Genomic DNA, 13,787 nt, shown 5'->3' on the forward strand with positions numbered 1-13,787 from the left:
TCTGGACAAAACTAAAAACGGATGCCAGGTAATTCCACTTCTTCTAAACCTCTTTTGTTGCTTATAATTTGGCCAAATGTGTCTTAATTGACACTAACTCCCACCTGACCTGCCCGATGCTTCCCCTCCAATGTGTGATCTGAAAAGAATATCTAAAAAAGGCCCTTCCTGACAGCACGGGACTTTCATTAACCAGAATGGTGAATTGACCATTCTCAGATGAGACTTCAGAGACAGACAGTTTGGAGACAAGAGGGGAAAGCTGTCATAATCCAGATGGAATCACCTGTGCCAGACCGACAAAAGTTACTAAAGCCAAGAGGTTTTAAAGAAGTGATTTTAATCATGGCTACTAGACTTCCGAGCCCTTGCAAGCCCCTCTGACAGAAGGCAAACTCATATTTTTGGCCATGGCCTTCTATTTAAGTAAAGACAAAAATGACTGTTTTTTTGCTGATTCCAAACTTATTTTAAAATGGATTCCCCTACACAGTCTATTTAACTGGATATCTTCTGACTTTTACCCCCTCTGTATTCTGGTTTAAAATAATATTTATAGTTTTAGATTTAAACAACAAGTACGGTTGACTTATCTGTCAGCTATCTGTCCCCTTCCCCTGTAGTAATTTATCACTGGCTAAAAAACCCTAATTCCTTCAAAATAAAAAATGTTCAACCATAAAAATTTATAAGAGGTACTTGAAATACTTTTGTGAAAAAACACTGACTCCTCACTTGGGTCCACAAATTAGCTAAAAACAAAAAAAGGCATGACATCTCTCCATTTTGTATCTGTCTTTGTTCTGAGCCATTCTCTCTATGTCACCTTGGAACCACCTTGGAATTGAAAAAGGACAAAAATAATCAATAACATCTTCATGATAAGGGACTAAAACTACCCCGAACAGCAGAGCCTCCTCAGGATGGACTACCCTCCATGATAACAACTCTAAAACCTCTCCCAAAACAAGAACTAAAATAATGGTCAACCAGAACACACCTGATGATCTGTGACTGGGGCTGTTTAACTGTGCATGCCTTTGTCCCCCGCCCCCAGCTCTTCTGTCTACTTAAACTTGTGGCCCATGTCTGAACCCCAATATCCCTTGGGTTTCCTTTTCATGCTGATAACCATTGGCCCAGTTTGTATTTAACTGCATATGTTGATTTATCTCCCAGTCTACATTCCTTTAAACAGGTCACCACGCAAAACCATGCTGACAATGTACTCATGCTGCTTTTATGTCAACCAGTTCAGGATCATTAATGATGCCATTAAGAGGCTTCAGGAACCTGCTGCCTATCTCTGAAAACACACAATGGAAAGCTGAAAACAGTGGTCTCTCTGGGCTGAGTGGATGCCATGGATCCTCCCTTTGCTGGATCCCCTTATTTTTTTCCTCATTGTGACCTTGTCTCTTTCACTTTCTCGCTTTGTTTCCCAGAGACTCCAGGCTTTCTTCTGGGACATTACCCCCAAAACAGATCAACTTGCTTCTGTTCCTGCAGCAGGCCTGCTACAGTTGTTTAGAGCAAGAAGACCCTGCCAATACTCCCTCCCCTTAAGAGACCTCAATGTCCCCACTCAGCAGGAAGTAGCTACACAAAATTTCATTGTCCCTCTTCCAAAAAAAAAAAAAAAAAAAAATATATATATATATGCATATTTTAAGCTGTTGGTTTTTTCTCTCATTGATAATGCTCTTGGCATTGTACCCAAATACTCATCACCAAGCCCAAGTTCACCTAGATTTTCTCCTTTGTGTCTTGTGTAAGTTTTATTGTTTTGTGCTTGGTCTAAGATCCATTTTGAGTTAATTTTTGTGAAAGATAGATTTTTTTTCACCTACATGAATATCAGGGAGCCAATTAAAAATTGTGCAGGACATGGGATAGTTTTTCCTTGTGTGAGGCTTTTCTATGCATTTGCAGACAACTATCTTTTCTGGTCCTTTCCATTAATTGCCATTACTACCCTCCCCTCCATTGTGACTACTAAATATAATTATCAAATGCAATGTCACCTTTGGATGGCACTTTACACACTTTTTTATTTTTTTGGTGGCACTGGGTGCTGAACTCAGGGCCTCATGCTTGCTAGGCAGGCACTCTTAATGCTTGAGCCACTCCACCAGGCCTGGATGACATAGTATGCTTCTAAAATCATTTTCCTTGTTGATATAGTTGATAAGAGTACTGGAAGTGAGGCTCAAGCAGTAGAGCATCTGTTTTGCAAGCATGAAGTCCCAAGTTCAAACCCCAGTCCCACCAAAAAGAAAAAAAAAGAATACAGGTATTCAAATGAGGTGTTTCAAAGTCACCTTGGTTGCTATGAGTTTTACCACAATTGTATCATCCCAATGGATTTTTGTTTTGTTTGTTTTTAAACTTCATGTAAGTGCAATTTGCTAAAAAAAAAATTTTTTTGGCAGTACTGAGAATTGAACTCATGCTCTACCACTTAAGCCAGATGCCCAGGCATGCTTATTTTTGAGATTTATTGATAACGATGTATGTCACTGTTAGTTCATTCACTGTTCACTAATCTGTAGTAGCCCACACTCTCTTTTATTTGTGGCAAGCATGAGGCTTGTTTCCAGATGTGTGCTGGTACAAGCACTGCTGCTCTGAATGGCACTGCACCCTTTGTACATGTCGCCTTGGGCACCCAGGCAGAGTTCCAGCAGATCAGGGTTTCCCATTGCAGCACTATGGGAAGAAATCTAGCCTGGGTAATTTTTTGTGATGCAGCAGTCCTGTGCGTTGTGGTACACATAGCAGCATCCCAGCTCCCACTTACTAGATACCAGTGACATCTTCCCCCCAGTCTTGGTAATTAGTGACATTGTTAAATGTACCCTGAGGGCAAAATTGCCCTTGGTTGAGAAGATCTGTTCTACAGCACGTGTTCTCAGCTCTGTTGTTATAGGAAACTCGACAGAGACCCGTGACTCTGAGGCGAGGAAGCAGTACTTTATTGTGCTGGCACAGACTCAGAGGACTCGTGTCCAAAGGCTGAGCCCCAGGAACAAAAGGGTCTCACCTTATATACCCTTGCAAGCAGGTTACAGAGGCAAAAGGCAAGGTTTAACCTGTATATAGTTGCATGTGACTCTATTGTCTACTTCACCCCCAGTGCTACGTGACCTTCACATTTTAGATTTTTAAGTTTTATCTCTCTGCTATGCTATCCCTTCCCCCCTGCTACTTTATCAGAACACAGGCCTGTCTGTTTCTTTTCTGGCCCTCCTCCCTGCTACACCATCAGACTCAATAGCCTATTTTTTGATGATACTGGGGTTTGAACTCAGGGTTTCATGCTTGCTAAGCACAGGCGCTACACTTGAGCTGCTCTGCCAGTCCTTGCCTGGCAACACCCTTTTTTCTTAGTAATATATTTTGTAACACTCTTTCGTTCGTTCGTTCATTTGTTCATTCCTTCCCTCCTTCTTTCCTGTACTGGGGTTTGAACTCAGGGCCTCTGGCTTGCCAGGCAAGAGCTCTTAACACTTCAGCCATACCCCCAGCCCTTTTTACTTCAGTCATTTTACAAACAGGGTCTCATATTTATGCCCGGGCCACCCTGGACTGTGATCTTCCTATTTACACTTCTCAAATAGCAGTGATGACAGGTACACACAACTATTCCCAGCTTTTTATTGGTGGAAAGAGAGTCTGAGGATCTTTTTGTGTGGGCTGGCCTGGAATGGAGGTCCTCCTGAGTAGCTAAGATTACAGGTGTGAGCCACCTCACCTGGCAAGTAACATCCTTTTCATAATCCCAAAAGAGATTCACAGGTAACACAACCCATTGACGCAATTTAAAAAAACAAAGAAAAACAAAAGAAAAATAGATGAAAGAAATTTATAATAAAATAATCTTTCAGTATGCAAATCTTTGAGCACACTACTCTAAATGAAGAGTTTGATGTTTGAACCTACTTCTCCTGAATGCATTTAGAGTTAATAGAAGTAAGGTCAGAAATCAATACAAGAAAAACAGGAAAAGGTGCAGTGATCCAGATGAACACCAGAATAAAAACCACACTCCAATAAGCAATTACAAACAGTCTGATAAGAGAAAGGGGCAATAATCTTAATTGAATTCTAAATACCATGCAGAAGAGATTATAGGTTGTCAAAGTGAGAAGCAGTGGTACTTATGAGTTGTGTTAAAATTATTCCCGATGTAATACTATGGGATTGGAATAGTGGTAGGTATGTCTGAAGATATGCCACTATTTCTGTTTTGGTGGTGGTGGTGGTGGTGGTAGAGGTGCTGGGGATGGAGCCCAGGTCCTTACCCGTGCTTGGCAAATGCTCTACCACTGAGTCACACCCGAGCACATTTCCTGCTTCGAAGGCTATTTTGTGTCTCTAGTACTTATCTCTAGTACCTAAGAACTTGCAGACTGTAATGTCTTTTTTTTTTTTTAAAACTGGGGTTTGATTGAACTCAGTCCACACCTTGAGCCACTCCACCAGACCTTTTTTGTAACTGTTTTTTCCAGCTAGAGTCTGGCAAACTATTTGCCTGGGCTGGCTTGGAACCAAGATCCTCCTGCTCTCTGCTTCCAGAATAGCTAGGATTCCAGATGAGCCATGGGCACTGGCTTGTAAAGTCTTTTGATGGGCAAAGAGCAATGTACGGTGTGCTAGAAGTCATATAAGAAGTTGTAGAGTTGGTTAGGTTGATTTTTGGCTAAGATGTAAGGGTTTTTTTTTGTTTGTTTTCTTTTTTAAAAATCAAGGTAATCTCAAAATAAGTAGCTAGTTTCAGTATGCAAATTTTGTATGGCAGATTTCTTGTCATTAGGCTACAAATTTTTAAAATATGACTAATGATATTGAAGTACTTTTTTAAGTAACCTTTATTAATTAAACAATGGGGTCCTTGCATTTCATTTTTTGTTACTAGTTAATAATATTTTATTATTAATTGTTAAAAGATATCTCCCCCAGATTTCTTCTGATTTATATTCACAACTGTTTTTGTTACTGTTGCAGCAACCACACCATCACAAGAATCTGAATCAATGTTGGAAATGCTCTGATATATTATTTAGCTCTTTTTAAAGAAGTGGTGATGAAAGTCATAATTGGATCCCAAATCTTTCCAAAGTAGATTGATTAAATTGTGTTTTGGACTCAAAAGCTCCCTAACTCTCCTTTAAAAAAAAAAAAAGAAAAGAAAAAGAAAAAGAAAGAAAGAAAAAATTTAAGAACCAGGGTCTCACCAGGCATGGTGGCTTACACTTGCACTCCCAGCTACATGGGAGGCAGAGGATTGGGGTCTGAGGCCTGCCCCCAGCAAAAGTGAGTCCCTATCTAAAAAAGCAAAAAATGGGTGGGGACATATGTCTTTAAGATATTGGGGTGTCACGAGAGAGATGACACTACTCAGAAGTCAGTAGACAAGGCAAAATTTACTTCTGCAGAAGGGTGTGCACCTGACAAAGAGCCTGGGAAGCAAGCACACAGGGCAGGAAGTGCACAGGGCTTTTATCTGACGCCATGCTGTCCCTCCCCTGCCGCTGGGTTGGGTAGGTTTTGGGCTCGCAGTCTACACAGTTGGCTAATTAGAAAGGGGCCAGGTTGGGCTGGAGGTGTGGCTCAAGCCGTAGAGTGCATGCTTTGCAAGCTTGAAGGCCTGAGTTTAAACCCAAGGTCCACCAAAAAAAAAAAAAAAAAAAAAGGAGGCTGGAAAATGGGAAGAAGAGAAAAAAAAAAAAGAAAGGGGCCAGGTTAGGAGGAGGCTTTGGGAACAAAGATGTTTCAAAGAAGTATAACTGTTTTATTGTTATCAGCTCCTGAACCAAGGCATCTAGCAGAATTCTTGCCCCAGCCCAGCTGAGCATAACAACCCTTTGTTCTTAATAGAAACTTTTATCACATTAAGCTGAGTCCATGAACCCAGAGTACGAGAAGTGAGTTAGTGAGACTAACATTTGGAACAGCGATGGTATTGGTTAAATCTTTTGTCAGAAAGGACCCAACTGACTTCTGAGTAGTGTTGTCTTTCTCGTGACATGCCCAATAGCTTAAAGATATTTCTACCAGCATGGCTCAACTGATAGAGCACCTGCTTAGCAAGCAAGAGGCCCTGAGTTCAAATCCCAGTACCACCAAAAAAATTTAAAAAGGGAGAAAGAGAGAGCGCAAGAGTGAAGCAGAGTCTCATTATTTGAGTCGTTTAACATCCTGTATCAACTTCAGACAGATTCATCTCCCAAACCAGTACCATAGGTTCATTCTCATCTTCAGTCTGGTCTTCATATCTGTGTCCTTTTAAAATTATGTTGCAAAGGGAATCTCTTAAAGCCTGTTCTTATCCAAATTCCTACAAATATGGAAACTGGAAATACTCTGTAAACAGGGTTTTTTTTAAACCTCATGGGCCAGTGGAGTGGCTCATGTGGCAAAGCACCTGCCTAGCAAGCACGAGGCCCTAAGTTCAACCCCCAGTACCGCCAAACAAAAACAAAGTGTATAAACCTCATGACATTTTAATCCCTTCATTTTAGTGGGATTGATCTCATTTTCTAGGCTGCCTTGAGTTTTTCAAATTAATAAGCTTTATTTTTTTAGAGCAATTGGGTACACAATAAAATTAAAAAGCACAAAGAATTCCCATATACTTCCTGCCCCCTCTCCACTCACAGCCTCCCCCACTATCAACTTCCTGTGCCCAAGTGGTACATTTGTTGCAATTGATAAGCCTATACTGTTCCATCAATCATTGTCACCCAAATTCTATAGCTTATACTAGGGCCCCCTCTTGGTGAGTTTTGTCACCTGTATAATGACTCATTTATAGTTGTCATGATAGTATCCTACAGAGTAGTTTCACTGCCCTAAAAATCCTGTGCTCTACCTTTCCATCACACCCTCCCCTGGCCCCCTGTCAACTACTGATCTTTTTACTGTCTCCATTTTTGTGCCTTTTCCAGAATGTCAGCCTCAGCTACATAGCAAGTTCGAGGCCATCCTGGGCTATACAGTGAGACTCTGTCTCAAACAAAAACAAAAACAAAAGCTAGACCCGGTGGCTCACACCTGTAATCCCAGCTACTTCAGAGGCAGAGATTGGGAGGATGTGGTATAAGGCCAGGTTGGGCAAAAATGTCATCAAGACTCCCATCTTAACCAATATTCCAGGTGTGGTGGTCCCAGCTACACAGGAGGTATAGAGAATCAAGGTCCCAGGCAACCACAGGCAAAAAGCAAGCCCCTATCTGAAAATTAGAAAAAGGGTTGGGGTAGGGGGAATGACACATAATAGAGAATCTGCCTAGCAAGTGTAAGGCCCTGAGTTCAAGCCCCAGTATGGCCACACACAAGAAAAGTGCCTATTTTTCTCAGAACTGTTTATGTTCTTTGTCTGTTTTTCTACTGGCTTTTTGGTCTTCATATTTTAGGGAAATTAGACTTCTGTGTGGCATATGAACTGTGAATCTTTTCGTTTGTCATTTAACTCTGCTACTGGTGGTTTTTATATAGATATTTTTGCTGTTAACATTGTCATGTTTGCCAGGTTTATCCACTAGAAAGTTACTATTTTTCCTGTTCCTGCTCTATTCTCTGGAAGGCAGTGGATAAGTTGCAAAGGAGGGGGGCTGAGCTCTACCTCCTGGGGCAAGGGAGGATCTACATACGTTACTTGGAATTCTTCTGCAAGGGAGATTTGTCTCTTCTTCCTCATTTGCCCATATATCTTTTTTTCTTTGTGGTTCTGGGGTCAAACCTAAGGTCTTGCACATGGCAGGCAAGTGCTCTACCACTGACCCTAGAGCCCTATTTATTCAAGTATTTATGTCACTATGGATCTATCTATCTATCTATCATCTTCATTTATACTTTGAGTTATAATCTAATACTATGTTATCTATTTTGTTGTTCAAATTGTTCCAACATGGCTTCTGGGAGTTCTTTCTTTGCTTTTCTTTTTTTTTTTTTTTTTTTTTTTGGTGGTATTGGGGCTTGACCTTGGGGCCTACACCTTGAGCCACTCCACCAGCCCTTTTTGTGATTTTTTTTTTTTGAGATAGGGTCTCAGAAGCTGTTTGCCTGGGGTTGGCTTTGAACTGTGGTTCTTCTGATTTCTGCCTCCTGAGTAGCTAGGATTACAGGCATGAGCCACCAGTGCCCAGCTCTGGGAGTGCTTTCTCATTGGCTCTCCTGTCCTGTGTCACCTTGTTGTTCTTTTGGGTATTTTTCTGCTTTCTGAGCCTCGCCTGTGTTCCCCTGCCCCAGCCCTGATCATGAGCCAGCTTCCCCTTGTGGAGAATGTTATGTAGATACCACAACCTGGGCACTGGGAGCCTGAGTGACTTAAACCTGAAAATCAGATTATTACAACTTTCTGCTTATACTTTTGGACGGCTGCCACAGTGCTCAGAGAGCTGAATCTGTTCAGAGCCTAAAGATCCTGCCTGAGTGGGCTTCTGCCTACTCCCTCCAGCCCTGTGGCCTGCTTCCCTCCCCTCAGCCCACCGAGCACCAGTCACACCACCCCCTTAGCTCACGCCACACTCCATGTTTATACCTCAAGGTCAACATGAGGATCTGTATGTCCACCTGAGCACCTCTGACCCCTCCTGAAATGTTCCTTCCTAAGGAAGGTCCTTTCTGATGACCTCCGTCTGCCAGTCCCCAAATATCATTAGGCTACCCTGTTGCAGGACTCAGGACTTCTCCTTCTGTGGCAGAGGCTGCCTGCTATTCACCAAAACCCTTTCTCTGGCCATAATGGACTTGCAGCTGGGCACATGACACCTGTCTACCTTCATTCCCCAGCCTTCTCTGGGGTTAGATATGATTATATGCCACATTTTTCCTAGTGGAATTTGACTAGAAGTAACATGTGTCACTTTCTGAACTGGTCAATAGAAGTTCCCATACATACCCTCTATGGTCTTGTCCCCATCCTGATGGCAGAATGGCCCCAACCAGAGGCTCATGGGAGCTTTGTGCAGATGGTGGCCTGGGTGCTTAGATAGCAGCATGGGGCAAGGGAACTCCTACCCTAACTTGTTCCATGAGGAGGAGATACACATTTTGGGGGTGTATTTCTTTCTGCCAGTAACTACCCCTAATGAAAAGACCTAGTACTGTTCTGATGTATTCGGTGGGGTGCCTCAGGAAGGCCAAAGGAAGAGGAAGAACTTCTGGTCAGAATTGAATATTAGCAGTGAATGTTATATTGTGGCAGGAAAGCAGGGAGGAGGAAGAGAGATTGATGAGTGCTACAGTAAAACAAAGGAAAACCAGAGTTGGGGAATGTTACCTGGAGACCAGAGGAGGATCACCTCCTCCCAGAGGTTGAAACAGCCAATGAAATGGCATGTGATTATGTATGGGACAAGCTGTACCTCCCCCATTTCTGTAACCTGCTCTGAATGGTATATAAGGAAAGCCCCTTTGTTCTCAGGGCTCAGCCTTTGGACATTAGTCCACTGAGTTGCTGCTGGCTTGCTTAATAAACTTGCTTCCCGAAAGCTTTGGTGCCCTCTCAGTTTCTGTCTGAGCCCTCCTGCAACATTTCTGGGAGATGGTCTAGGACTTGGAGAGTTGTGCTTTCACTCCTTGTCATTGGCTCAATGTCCTGGCCCACCCAGAGGACTGCCCCTGCCAGACACCACTAGACCATGTTGATTGGGGGAGGGAGCCTCTCTCGCTGTGAGCCAATGAGGTGAGTTCCAGTTGCATAAAGGAACCTGATAGGGACCTATCAGGGAGCCCTGCTCAACAGACTGGTAAGAACCCAGGTTCAAATTCAGGCCTGCCTCGGGAAGCAAAAGGGGATTCTGATCAACTCTCAAAATGCGCCCTAGTAACCCCCATTTTGAGGATGTAACCATGTCTTTCAGGTTCAGGGAGAAGGGCGGAAGTACTGTGCTATGTGAGAGTGTGTGAAAGTGTGAGCCTGAGACGTAGCCTGGTTATGAAGTGAGTGTGGAGTCCTGATCCACGGGTCCATGGTGAACTCATATGGTCTAGGGTGAACCCTAATAGGGCCTCCAGTCCGGCCATTGTATGGACTCACAACGGCCAAGAGACATCTAAATCCCAGGAGGGGAGAGGCTGGAGATGGACAAAGTGAGTAGTGTTATTGTTTTCCCCTGTGTGCTGGAGAGGAGGACCCCTTACTTCCTCTCCACAGTCCTCATCCCTCTGTCTTTGTCTCTGTCTAGACATCTGACAAACAGGAAGAATGGGAGGAGGTCAGAGTAAGAACACCCCCCCTGGAACTTTTAGAGGGGATTTAATGTAAATTATAGGGTCAAACTGACTTCTGACAAGCTTAGGACCTTCTGTGAAATAGACTGGTCTACTTTTGGTGTAGGATGGCCCTCAGAGGGGTCATTAGATAAGCTCATAGTCAATAGAGTTTTTAAAGTGGTTATAGGGGAGCCTGAAACACCCAAATAGTTCCTTATATTGACTGCTGGCAGGATGCAGTCCTCAGTCAGCCCACATGGCTAAAGCTCCACCTAGAAAAGGCATGTAGAGTTATGGTAGCCAGCAATGACTAAACTCCTACAACCTCTCTAGGAAGTGCCAACAATGGGGAAGCCCTGGCTTGTCCTTTCAGTCTTCATTTTCTTCTTTATTTTATCTTACATTTTATTAGGGTAAATTACAAAACAATGGGTTTCAGTATGATATTTTCATATGTAATACACTATTCAACTCCCCATTGCCCTCCATCCCCCCACCCTCTTACTGGTCCCCTTTCTTTTCCCAAATAGTCCCCCTTCTCCCTTTCATGTCTCTCCCCCCCCCTTTTTTTTGATGGTCCTGGGGTTTTGAACTCAGGGCTTCTTGCTTGTTATGTAGATGCTCTAAGCTGAGCCACACGTCTAGCCCTCATGTCTCTCTCTATTAAATCTAGATTCTTCATGTGAGAAAAAACATGCATTATTTGTATTTCTGACTCTGGCTTATTTTGCTTAGTTCTGTCCATGACCTCCAGTTCTATCCATTTTTCTGCAAATGACAAGATTTCATTATTTTTCCTGGCTGAATAATACTCCATCATGCATATATGCCACGTTTTCATTATCCATTCATCCATTGATGGACACCTGGCTGATTCCATAACTTGCCTTATGTGAATAGAGTTACTATAAACATGGGTGTGCAGGTGTCTCAATTGTATGCTGACTTAGATTCCTTTGGATATATGCCCAAGGGTGGTATAGCAGGATCATATGTGCTTCTAGTTTTAGGGGTTTTTTGGAGTTTTTTTTTTGGCAGGACTGGAGTTTGAACTCAGGGCCTCACGTTTGCTAGGCAGGTGCTCTACAGCTTGAGCCACACCTCCAGCCCTATTTCCTGTTTTTTGAGGACTTTTCATACTGATTTCCATAGCGGCTGGAATAGTTTACATTCCTTCCAATAGCATGGAATCCTGAGTGTGCATCCTCACCAGTATTTGTTGTTTTCTGTTTTCTTGATGACAGCCATTCTGACCATGGTGAGATGGAATCTCACTGTGGTGTTGATTCACATTCCCTGATGGCTAAAACTGTTGAACGTTTCTTTCATGTATTTATTGGCCATTTGGATTTTCTTTGGCAGTACTGAGGTCTGAACTCAGGACCTCACACTTGCTAGGCAGGCACTCTACCACTTGAGCCACTCCACCAGCCCTTGTTTGTGTTGGGCTTTTCAAGATAGGGTCTCGCAAACTATTTGCCCAGGCTGGCTTCAAACTGTGATCCTCCTGATCTCTGCCTCCTGAGTAGCTAGGATTACAGGCGTAAGCCACCGGTGCCCTGTTCATTTATACTTCTTTTGAGAACTGTCTGTTCAGTTCATTTGTCCATTTATTGATTAGATTATTTGTTCTTTTGGTATTTAATTTTTGAATTATTTGTATATTTTGTCTATTAATCTCCTTTGGCTAAAGAGTTGACAGACTTTCTCCCATCCTGTAGATTCTTCACTCAGTTGTTTCTTTGCTTTACAGAGCTTTTTAATTTGACACAAACCTATTTATCAATGATTCTTCTTATTTCCTAGGTCATCAGAGCCCTATTCAGAAAGTCACTGCCTTTGCTTATAACTTCCAGTCTTTTCTCCTAGTAGGATCAAAGTTGCAGGTCTTATTTTACGGCCTTTGATTCATTTTGAGTTGATTTTTTTACAGGTGAGAGACACAGATCTCGTTTCTATCTTCTACACGTGGATATCTAGTTTTCCCAGCACCATTTGTCTCCTTCTTCAAAGGTTTTTGGCACCTTTGTGGAGAATGAGACGGTTGTAGCTGCATGGGTTTATTTCTGGGTTTTCTGTTTTAGTCCAATGGTCAACGTGTCTGTTTCTGTGCCAGTACCATGCTGCTTTTTACTATGTCTCTGGAGTGTAACTTGAAGTCTGGTGTTGTGATACCTACAGTGTTGCTCTTCTTACTCAGGCACGCTTTGAGCTTCCATGTGAGTTTTAGGATTGATTTTCCTAGCTCTGTGCAGAATTCAATCTTGCTTTTCTTTCTAAAACATCCAAGAGGCATTAGCACCACCTGGAAAGCTTCCTTTTCTTTTTTTTACTTTTTTGGCAGTACTGGGGTTTGAACTCAGGGCCTCACACTTGCTAGTCAAGCACTTGTCCACTTGAGCCACTCCGCCAGTCCAGAAGTCTTCTGTTCTAAGTCTTGGGGCAACAGGACATGGTTACTATACAAAGGAATTTCTTCTGTCTTCAGCACATTCATCCTCTGTCTTTTTTTTTGTTTTGCTGTCGTTGTTATTGTTTGTTTTTGTTTTTAGAGGGTGTTTGCTATGTAGCCCAGGCTGCCCTCAAACTTATGATCCTCTTGCCTCAGTCTTCCAAATGCTGGAATTACAGATGTGCACCAACACACCCAGCCCCTGAGCTATTTTTTACAATTAAATTTCCATGTACAAAGTTCTTGTCACAGCCTCATGTTCTCATCTTTGATAAAAAGAAAAACAGCAATGGGAAATGTATAGTTATTGCCCTAATATCCCGTTAACAGTCTACTATATCATATTTTTGGTATGTAGACTAATGAATCTTCAAAACAATAGATAGCATGCATGAGGTCCAGGGTTCCATCTACAGCACCACACACACACACACACACACACACACACACAAAAAGTAAGAAGGAAAGGAAGGCTGGGTGCAGTGGCTCACGCCTGTAATCCTGACTACTCGGGAGACAGAGATCAGAAAGATTGTGGTTTGAAGCCAGCCCAGGCAAGTAGTTCACCACACCTTGTCCCGAAAAAAACTTCACAAAAATAGGGCTGGTGGAGTGGCTCAAGGTGAAGGCCCTGAGTTCAAGCCCCAAGACTGCAAAAATAAATAAATAAATAAAATAAAAGGTAGGAAGGAAGAAAATAATACGTCAAGGGTGAGTTAAACCAGATTTCATGAATGAACGAACAACAGTGCACGCCACAGTGTTTTCACCTTGTATTCTATGTACTTTCTTGTTCTCCTTTGTCATTTATGCATTTAAAAATAAAAGTAAGCCTGGCATGATAATGTAAGGGGAGCTATGACAGAGGTGACTCCATTTTGGATGAGAGCGACACTTTAGAAGCAGACATGTAAAAGGAGCAAGAGAAACAACAGGTTTCTCACCAAAATAACAACTGCAGTTGCACGATGTGGGTCGTGGGCCCCAAGGTCAGGATGAGCTGCCCAGACCTTCTTGGAATGCTCAGTTCAATACAGACAGGGACGGACAGGTAGCCAAGTTCAGTGAAAAGCTGACTTGGTGCCAACCAATCACAGACATAGTTTCAAGGTAG

This window comes from Castor canadensis, chromosome 1 (genome assembly GCF_047511655.1).
Source record: "Castor canadensis chromosome 1, mCasCan1.hap1v2, whole genome shotgun sequence".
NCBI classification, from domain to species: Eukaryota; Metazoa; Chordata; class Mammalia; order Rodentia; family Castoridae; genus Castor; species Castor canadensis.